Below are 11,722 nucleotides of genomic sequence, written 5' to 3' on the forward strand. Positions count from 1 at the left end.
ATATTATCTCCAGTACCCCACCCTAATATTATGATTTGCATATTATCTCCCCCTACCCCCACACTCATTAATTATAAGGTGGGGTGGTGGGAAATATATGAAAATCATATTATTAATATGATCAATATGATTTGCATATTGTCTTCCACCCACCTCCACCCTCAAGAAAAATGGTACTTGCCTATGGTGATACAATAATGTTATTCCTAAATATGTTTGTAGAAATATATAACTTTATTTTTATATATGCATGTAAGCTAATATACGATTTTCATATTATCTCCCTGCACCCCCACCCTTATTATGAGTGTGAGGGTAGAGGGAGATAACATGAAAATCATTTTAATAGGACGAGGTTGAGGGGGGATAATATGCAAATCATTTTGTCGGGATGGGGTTGAGGGGAGATAATATGTAAATCATAATATTATCTTATGAGTTGCATATTGTCTTTCCCCATATTATCTAATATACAGATCATATTAATATTATGATTTGTATATTACGTCCCCTCACCCCCATCATCACCCACATTAATGGGGGTAAGAATGGGGTTAGGATGAGGGGAAAAAATATGTGAATCATAATATTAATATGATTATCTTCCTCAACCCCCAGCATGGCCCTCCTTAATTAGGGTGGGGATGAAAGGAGATAGTATGCAAATCATAATATTAATATGATATGCATATTAATATTCCCCCACCACTACCTCCATTATCATCATTAATAAGGGTGGGGATGGAGGAAGACAATATGCAAATCATATTAATATTATGATTTACATACTATCTTCCCTAACCCCCACCTTCATTAATGGGGGTGGGGTTAGGTGGAGATAATATGTAAATCATAATATTAATATGATATGCATATTAATATTCCCCCACCACTACCTCCATTATCATCATTAATAAGGGTTGGGATGGAGGAAGACAATATGCAAATCATATTAATATTATGATTTACATACTATCTTCCCCTAACCCCCACCCTCATTAATGGGGGTGGGGTTAGGTGGAGATAATATGTAAATTGTAATATTAATATGATATGCATATTATCTTCTCCTCACCCCCACCCTCACCCTCACCCTGTCCTCATTAATGGGGGTGGCGGTGGACGGAGATAATGTGTAAATCATAAAATAATATTAATATTATGATTTCCATATTATTTCCCCCCACCATGACCACCACTCTCTTTAACGAGGGTGGTGGTGACAAGAGATAATATGTAAATCATAATATTAATATGATATGCATGTTAACTTCCTCATCCCCGCCCTTATAATGGGCATGAGAGTGGGGGGAGATAATATGCATATCACATTAATATTATTATTTACATGTTATCTCCCACAACCTCAATATGAGAGTGGGTTTCGGAGGAGATAATATGAAAATCATATTAATATTATGATATGCATATTATTCCCCCCCATCCCTATTATGAGGGCCAAGGAACAATTTAGTGACCACGATGGATTAAATTGGGGGGCTAAAAAAGATTGTTTGTTCCAACCAAAGTTTGAATTTTGCATGTTTAGAACCCAATATTTAAGAAATCCAAAGCAAAGAAAAGAAGAAATTGAACAAGAATTGAAAAATACTCCTACATGGAAATATGTAGAAAGAGAAAATCTGAGAAGCGAAAAATATCAATTATGAAGACAAATTTCTTCTTCACAAAAGAAGCAGTTTGCAAAAGGAACTCCTTGGAAGGCGTCATCCGATAAGTATGATCGAACTAAATTGTATATTGATTATAGGTCTATCCATCAAGATAGGAAAATTTTCATAAATGATAGAGAAAGGATTTTAAAGATATAGATCAAAGAACAACAATTACTCAAGAAGATCAAAGGAGTAAGAGTAGAAAATAATAATTCATTAGAATATGAGTTGACATGAATCTACGAAGAATTATTATAGACTCATAAATCATATAGAAGGAAGTGCCCAAATGGAGAAAAGATATAAGAATCTCGTAGATTAGAAAGCTATGATTTTGAATATTCACACTCCCCAAAAGAAATACAACCATCACTATTAACTTTTGGAGGAGAAAAATATATATTAAGTTATTGTTCCACCAAAAGTAAAGTGATATGAGATAGATTTTCTTATTGATTCTAGATGCCAACTTAATGTACTAAGAAGAAAGGTGATCCCAAAATTTTGTTGGGAAAACCCTACAGTAATGGGAAAATATGTAGATTGGGGAAATGTACCAATCCAAGGGCTGACACAAAATTTCCCAATAAAGGTATGAGATCATAACTTTAATATTTAATTCCATTGTGTGAACCATATCAATGATGATTTTATATTTCCCGGATGCGGGTGCATAAAGGCTATGGGAATGGCACGCGCCATCACGTGGGCAGGTGGCATGCCCATGGCGTCCGTCGGTACCACGCGCAGCGGGGCATTAACCCGCTTGAATGCAGGGGAAGGAAGGCATTAATGCCTGTCTACTCGGCTCGAGGGAGAACGCTGGACTTCGACGCTGTGATGAGGTTTAAACTGAGCAAGCTGGCTCGGCAGGAGAGTATGAGTGAGCATAGTAATGAGACCCTGCTCCGCTCAGACGGAAATGGGAATGAGGATCTGAGAGGTGTGCCGCCGGTTTGCAAGCCTGGTGTTGATTCTTGGCGCTGGTGTTGGTTCTTGCCGCTGGTGTTGGTTCTGGGCGCTGGGGTCGGTTCTTGGCGCTGGTGTTGGTTCTTGGTGCTGGTATTAATTCTGGTCGCTGTTGAAGTTCAGAGTGCCTGTGTAGGAAGGGGCGCAGAAATGCCGAGAGCAAGACCGCGTATGGGCAGCCGAAGAGGGGGAATTCAGGGCAGGGCCCTCCCGCAGAACGATTACTATTCGCCCTCTTCCTCCCTCGAGGTCACTTCGCTGCCTCAGAGATTTCAGGGCAGCAATGAGGAGGAGGGGGGGCATCATGGCATAGGCCCGAATTCTGAAGAAGGGCAGCGGGAGCCCCCCATGCTCAGGTATCGGCTCCCCTGCCCTCAAGTCAATTCCACTTTGGTTATTTCGATCGCGGTCGAGCCTGGAGTCACTCAGAATGTAGAGGTCGAGCCTCTGCCGGAAGGGCAGCGCTCCAGCAGGGAGAATTCCCCTATTGCGTGCCTTCCGGTTGGAGCTGGAACGGGCTGGTCGGCACATGGACGTGAACCTGGGCCGAGTTGGTTTGCGCCTGGTTGTGAACGCGGGCTGGATCTTGAGCGCCCTGCCACCAACTATGACCCGGATGCTGGCCCTTCTACGCATGCTGATTATGCTGGTCCGAGCAGGCCAGCCCGAGAGGGAAGCCCAGATGCGGTCATCCAGCTTTCAGATTCAGAGGACGCGCTCCGTTTTGGGTGTCGAATTGCAGAGGCGCCCCAGACTACTGATGAGGATTGAACTCGCCCCGGTAATCTCTGTTATTTTTGTTGGGATCTCGATGTGTATCTCGGCTATGTGGCGGCATTATCTCTGTCAATGTGTCGAATGTAATGTTCAGGTGTCAACTGTAATGGTTCAGGTGTCATTGGTCTTTGTCCAGATGTCTGTTTGTCTTTGTCCGGGCCAGTTCATGGTCCTGGTGTCTTGGTGTTGTTCCAGTCATTTTATGTTATGTAACTGTGTCGGCTACAATTCCAATTTTGAATCCTTTCAATTTTGGATCTGATAACAGGGCAAGGCAAGGGCTGACAGGCAAATTTTCTCAGCCTTGCCCAATGTACTCTATTTTGTATTTTTGATTTGTACGATAATAGAATTAATCATATTCAGAAAAAAAAAATGATGATTTTATATTAGGGTTGGAATTCCTAGAACTAGTTGATCTAGTAAAAATAATAAAGAAGGAAATTTTTTTGAATTCCACACTGGTACAATGAAAATATAGGCCCCATTATTTATGTAAAGGAAAATTAAGAGTATAAAAAAACAATAGAAGTCCCATGGGACTAGTTCTTAAATAACCTCTAATGATTTGAATAAGATGGAGGGTACTATTTGTTATGATGAAATTCATGACAAAGAAATGCTAGCTGTAATTTATGAGAAAACCATGAAAGAATGCACTTCATAAGCACCAAATTCCTTTTGGAATAGAGATAAATATTATGTCTCTTTTCCATATACTCTTGTTGTAGGGGCTACAACCACCCTCCAAAATTTTGGCCTGCACCCGACTTTGGAGCCTCCCTTGAGAGTTTCACTTGATGAGTGCACACACTCGGGTTCACTTCGTGACCTCGTGTGAGTTTTCAATCCCACCTTGCTTGATAATTTCACCCAAGTTTTTCCATGTTGAGGTCAATGTCATGCTTGCAACCATGTTCTGGTCATGCTCAAAGTCTTCTCTTCGAGTGTACATGTTGTGTTCGCTATGTAAACATTTGTCGCACTCACACACGGAGTCACATAAGCGTCATCACTGTCAACCAACGATCAATCACAAGTGTCACGCTTGTCGCTTACACCGTCGGTCAGTCATGCTGATCATGTGTGTTTGGATGGTTTGAGTCGTCTCGTCGCCAAGACATGTAAGTGTGTGTTTTCAAGATCACACATGCAACTTTCACTCATTCACACACTTAGTCATTTTTCTAAAGTTTTGACGACCAGACTTCCCTCTGATAGCCAAAGCATCACCCCACTATCGACTCAATTGACTGTCCCCAGAACAATGCAAAAGCACCAAGCAAGCCATTTCAAGCTTCATTGCCCGCAAGCAAATCAATCAACCTTCATGCTGGTCAACCAGAGAGTTTGACCTAGAAGCCACCCACGGGACTAACTCCCCTTAAAAATTGCGCAGAGGATGCAGACCTTGCCTGCTCTGCTGACTAGGAAAATTGCGTAGACAAGTCAGACAGACACCCAGTGCCCATCCTTGTCTCCCTCAGAAAATTGCCCAGTTTTTCCAGCCAGACTTCCCGATAGTCGACCAACTGCTCAACAAGAAAATTGCACAGTTTTCATGAGCAAGGCCTCTACTACCCAGTAGTCCACTCAGCTCAGAAACTGTGTAGAGGTGATCAGTAGGCAAGCCTCCCAGCACCAGCGCAGTTTTTTCTCGGCAGCTGATTGTTTGTTCCCTCCAGGAATTGTGCAATTTTTGCTACCAAGCTCCAGTAACTGACTACTAGTTCCCCTCAAGAATTGCGCAGATTTTGCTACCAGTGACCCAGTAGCTGACTACTAGTTACCTCTAGGAATTGCGCAGTTTTTGTTGCCAGTGTCTCGATAGCCAGCTGCCAGTTCCCTCCAGGAATTGTGCAGTTTTGGCTGCCAAGCTCCCACTGCTCACTTGCTTCGGAAATTTCACAGATTTGGCCTGCCTAGCCTTCCTGCAGCCTAGACTGTTCCTCTCAAAAACTGTACCATTTTGTCCTTCAGCTGAGACAGACCCCTTGGATAGACACTCTCGATTCAGATTGTCGATCTTCATCACCCAGTGACTCTTCCATAGTTCGCGGAGCTTCCATCCCACCTCACAACCTTGTTACCTCTCCCAGTCACCTACATCCGAAATGATCATGAATCATTGTAGACTAGGAGGTTTTGGATTTGATGTCATCTCGTCATGAGTGACTACAGGTACAAGTACACAAATAAACATGTTGTGATGACGAATGGGATGAACGAAGGGAGCACATGCATAAGGATAGGTTCAACAATGGACGAACAAACGATGCATGTGAAGAGATATGCTCGTGAACAGATGATCATGCAAAGATGTGTCTGCAGATGTACGGATGAGAAAACATGTAAGATGTGCTCATGGACGGACATACATGCACCTTTCGTGAACAAATGAACCTGTCAAGCCTTCCAACATGCAAGCAAGGATCAATGTGCAAAAGAAACATCAAGCGAACCAATGATCATCGAAGACTCCGCGCACTTTGCCATGCGGAGGTGAAGCTGTGACACAGCATGAGGACATCCATCACCCAGTAGCACTGCAGCTCGACATGCACACCAGCAGCAGCACGAATGTACCAACACTGTCATGTCGAGTCATGTCGTCCACATATCTATTTTGGGCCACACTATCAATCACTATAGAGTAGCGTGGAAGTCCAAGAGACCGACTTGTTGTATGAAGAGTCATGTAAAGTCGAAAAGTCATGGAAGTCAAACAATCATGAGGGTAGTCGAACAACCACAAGGGTCAGTTTCACCCTTGGCTATAAATACCCCCTCATTTGTACATGGAAGAATTTTTCACCTCAACTCCTCCCACATAGCCTCGAGAGTCTGTAATCCTTTCTTTGAGGAGTAAGTAGTGGCTCCAACGACCCACCCATGGGGTTAGTGATGTATGGTGTAAGGATGTGTCTTAGAAATTTCACTTAATTTAGAAGTGTGCTAACAGGCCATCATGTTTTCACACATGTATTGTAACTGTTGTAAGTCTAATCTTGAACACTTGTAATGCATGTTTTTTAACCCGTGTTTAACACTTGAACTCATTCACTTGTTGTAATACATATCTACTAATGAAAATGTGTTGTATATGTTGTTAACATTGTCCTCTTGTGGTGGCTACCTCCCCAGACATCAGATATACCTTTCACATAAAACTTGCTATAACAACTGTTGCACTCGTGCAGACTCATCCACTGAATGTTGTATGTGTTATCCTTCCTTGTGTGTTTTGACTTCTGCATCCGTGTGGACTATTCTTCTAGAAGTTATGCACGTCCTGTTGTGTTGTGTGTTCCTAACAGAGTTGGGGCTTCCTCCCAACCAACTTGGGACTCACTCCCACCTGCTCCCTCTACAGTGAAAGAACCATTAACACAAGTAACACTAGCAATCACTAGGCACACGAACCTCACTTCTCGAAGAAAAAGTAGACCACTCTCCTGTGTTGAAAAGCAAGAGTTGAGGGAAATCATTAAGATAATGGCAATTGGGCCATGATACTGGATGGGACTCCCACACCAAACAGTGTGAGGTCTAGTTGGGACTTCATAACGGGGTGATCCCATGAATGTTGGGGGGTCAAGCATCGTCAACATTTTTGGTGCTAGAAGGAGGGAAGCCAGTTGTATATGGTTGAACGTCCTTTCACACTCATTCATCAACCATCTAGTTAAGGCAGTAACTCGCACTCCCTCTCAGCTACGCGCGACTCTGCAGTTGGTTACTTCTCACTTCCCAGGACTAAACACAAGATTTTGTATCATCACCCTCGCTCTGTCCATCCAATCACTTGCTAGTTCGTGAAAGGATTCAGACTGATCCCAAGCATACAACATCTTCCATATGCATCAAGGAATCCAAAAGCCACTCCCATAGGGGTTGTTGTATCATCCATGGAAGAAACAATTCTTGCGACACTTCAAGGTCTTCCAGAAACTATTGAAGACAGAGAGGAGCCTCCAGTATTCTGGCAAGGCGAATGAGATACCCTTATGATTTGGGGGTCAAACTCCAGTATATGAGGTGGAGGGGAAGGTAGCGGAGGAGGTGGATGCGGAGATGAACCAATAGATTCAGAGTCGAAACCATCAAGTTCTGAAGGAGAGGAGGAGGAAGAGATGGCTGACCCAAGTTTGGAATGGATGACTCAGGGACCATTGGCTCTCCCGGGTGTCTTTCATAAGATGCCGAAGTGAGCAGAGAGAATGAATATCAATTTCAACCCTTACAACACAATGAAGGCAGAAGACTATTTCGACAACTTCTACCTACAACTGCAGACCCTTGAGGTATGATATGACAACATAGAATGTAGATTGTTTCCATGTACCTTGGAGGGTCACGCAACTACATGGTATCACAACCTTCCACCGAACTCCATACAAAACTACGGTGCATTCAAACACATGTTCTTTAAAAAAAATTCTAATGACAAGACCCCAGTGATGCTACTCAAAGAATTGGGAACCCTAAATATGGAGGGAAAAGAAAAAGTAAAAGACTTCAATCAGAGGTTTACATACATATTGAACAAATTTGCAGTAGAAACCAAACCTCATGACTCCATCACTGTTGATTACTACATGTTAGCACTACCGACCAACATTGCGCAGTTCATCAAATGAGCTACGAAACCAACACTCTTGGAAAACTACAAAGAGGTTATTGTTGTTGAGAAAGACCTACGCGCAATTACAGTCATCAAGGATGATGAATCAGCAAAGGACTCCAAAGATGCAAGCAAGAAGTCCCAAGCAATAGAGAGCAAGGGTAGGGAAAAGGAAGCAAATGATATTGAAACCATCACTCGCCTTGTTAAGAACTTGGCTACGGAAGTGTCCAAGCTCAAACAATGGAAAACAGACACATCTACAAGCATCCATCTGCCCAGGCAGAGACAGGGAAGCAGCTCATCAGGAAGCAATCGGTTCACTCCAAAAACTGTGTAGAAGTCTGTGTTCCAAGTCAAATAGTGCGCAGATCCTAAGTTTTTTTCATTCCACGAAGAACATCACCCCGAGAACTCTTGTTCGGACTAGAAGTGAGTCACAAATTCAGTATGTAGTCATACTTTCAATGCAAAAAAAAATATGCAGGAACAGTCGAAAGACACTGATAATGATGAAGAGGGTGCACCTGATGAAGCATCAAGTGCTAGGCATGTAAGGACCTGCGGTTCTTACTACCAACGAGCAACGAGTTACGACCAGCACGCACGAGGAAACATAAGGTTGAAGTGCGTAGATGGGATGAGCGACCACGTTTATACGATGGTTAAGCGTGGGCGCCCATGAAGTGAAGTCGACGGTTGAAGTAATGCTTGAGGGCGTTGGTCGACGGGCCGACCAGCCACAAGCATAGACAAAATGCGTTGGTTGAGGAATTGAATAGGTTGGCCAAGGAGGATAACACGACCGCTTGTGAAGTGTATAAACTATACGCTTGGTGGATTCATTTGGCATCAATCAATCACTCGCTCATCGCTCAAACGTGTAGAAGAAGTGCGTAGAATGAAGAGTAGCCACAACAAGTAAAAGGAGGTCGCATAACAGTGATGCGCCCAACCTTGGGCAAGGCTACACGAAGGAACACGCTATCTTGGTTTTGGGTGAAGGGCGCGGGCAGGGTCGCCCGCCGGTTGGAGTGAGGTGTGCACGGGTGTGTGGCGCCCAGTTTGTGTGATGACTTGGCATGGGTTCTTGGGTGACTCGAGTGAGCGCCCGCCCATCATGCAAGTGTGCACGGTGACTTGGTGAATTGTTGAGATTATGGATAAAGGTGTGTCTCGAGTGGAGGCGCCCGTGTGTGGCGACTTGGAGGTGGACCCAAGTTGGGCAAACAACACGATTGTGCGATAAGGTGAACGAAGGGTTGGTGAGTCGTGCGACGACCATGCAGAGGTGTCGACGAGCTAGGCAACTGAGTTTGCCGAAGATTGTAAATTTGGCTAAGTATGAAACTTGGAGTTTCCAAGTATACTTGTAAAGCTTGTAACTTGTAAAAGATTGTATAATATATTATTGCGCAGACTCATTGTTCAGGGAGTTGCCCCTCCCTTTATACTGTGCAATTGTGTTCTTCATGTATAATTGCTGACGTTAATGAATGTGTATGGGTGTTCATTGGTATAAAGGATAACATAATAATACTTGGTTGTGAAACACAAACTAAGTAGGAATAAGTGGTTAGGCGTAGTCCACGAACATAAGTATTGGTGAAAAGAAAGTGTTCGGTGGTGCCGCACCTCGCCTAGAGCGGTTGAAAGACTACCGCCAGCTTGGGGGCGTGACAGTTGGTATCAGAGCTAGTCTGAAGACTTGGAGGAGTCTTGCAGGAAGTTGGGTGAAGCAGGTGTGTAAACACTTGACAGTGGTGTTTGAGCAGGGTTGCTCGTGACAGGTACTTGCAGGTGAAGGAAGCTGATTTCACATACAAGTGGGACAAGAGCTGGTTCATGTCTTGTAGGGAACTTGGAGAAGACTGAAAGGAAAAGATGGTGGATGAACCTATGGCAGGTGAATCTAGCCATGATGCAGGTGAAGTCTTCTGGTACAAAGTTTTGGAACAGATGGGTCGATGGAGTTCTAACTGGGTTTCGATGAAGGATGAGAACATGAAGATTTGGGAACGCTGTTCGGAACTAAGAAGGGAACTTGAAGAACTCAAGAGCCAATGCGAAAGTATGACAGATGTTGAACTCAAGGAGCTTGATGAGGAGATCCGACAAAGTGGTCTTGGTCTTCAAGAGCTCTTTGATGAAAGAGCCCGGTTGAGGAAGAAAAATGCCATGGTGGAAGCCGAAATCAAGCAAGTTGAGGAAGAGATAAAGAAGAAGCTTCTTGGTAAGAAGATCGTTGTAATTGAGCAGGAAGAGCTTGACTACATTGACAGGCTGGGGACTCACTACCGAGACAATCCAGAGGATGTTCGGAAGCTTAGTTCTATGGAATTAGTCAATGGACACTTGGTTGGTGCACTTGAGCAAAAGTCGATGGAGGACAAGCTTGATGGAAGACAGGCTAGACCAGGATCGAGTTGCTTAGAAGAGCCAAGCAAGGAAGTGAAGTACCTTAGGAGGAATTTCAAGTTGGAGCACAAGCCAATTGACACTTCTCAGGCCGAATTCTTGAAGAAGGTTGCTGATGTGAGACACAAGACAAAGCCGATAGAAGGAGGTGATGCCTTGAAGTTGAGTTTTGTGCATGTGACCATGAATGGCAAGAGATTTGCAGCTTTGGTGGATATGGGAGCTACTCATAGCTTCTTAAGCAGGAAAGCAACAAAGTCTTTTGGGAAGAAAGCTGAAATGGAGAGGGAATGGAGTGCTTTCAAAGTAGTCAACTCTACCATGAAAGCTGTTATTGGTGTAATGGAGAACACTCAAGTGCGAGTGGGATCGTGGTTTGGAAAGTTGGACTTGAGGATCATGGACATGGATAATCATTCTATGGTGCTGGGGCAAGATTTCATGAGACTTGCACAAGCCATATCGATGGTAGACCAGCACATTCTCTTGATCACAGCTGAGGGAAGAACCATGATGGTTCCGATGAATAGAAGGAGTTGCTTGGGGTATAGACCAAGGATGAATTCTATGACCTTGTATCCCAAAGATCCGAATGTGAAGCATGAGGATGTGGAGCAAAGAGGACTTGGGAGTATGACTCAAACAACGAAGGAAGGGAAGCTGATTGACTTCGTTGCAAGAGTGAGGAAGAATGAAGTAAGTGAGAGGGAAATCTCACGAACCTTGAAGCACTTGACAGAGACATCTTCTACTGATGATCTTCACAATGGAGTTGCGAATGAAGGGAGTCTGAGTACTACTTCAGAGGCAGTGATTGATGAGGATTATGAAGGTAGAGATCCGGCTGGTATAGTGGACTTTTGCAGGTATGCTATGGGCATATATGACTTTCAGTTGACAAAGGACAAGCTAGGTGAGCTTGGGTGTACATGTGAAGAGATTGAGGCTGTGCACAGATACTTGAGGACACAACATCAATCTGATACATGGGTGGATGAGAGTCAGGGAGGAAACTTCCTGGCCCTCCTTTCTCTATAGACAACATTGGAGATGGGTTGGTGTAGGGACCTTGTTTGGGAGGGGCTACACCAACTTAGCAAGGGGCCTTGGGAGGAGGCTTATTTATGACAGATTGCAGACTTGGATGCATATGGCTAGATGTTGGGATGAAGTCTACATGGGTTGGACCTCATGAGCAACTAGATTCATGGACATCAGGTTGGAGATATGGAGCATGACAGTTCTGTAGGGACATTAT

Source organism: Pinus tabuliformis, chromosome X (assembly GCF_031772625.1).
Source record: "Pinus tabuliformis cultivar Carrire ecotype Pingquan chromosome X, CPIR1, whole genome shotgun sequence".
Taxonomy (NCBI): Eukaryota; Viridiplantae; Streptophyta; class Pinopsida; order Pinales; family Pinaceae; genus Pinus; species Pinus tabuliformis.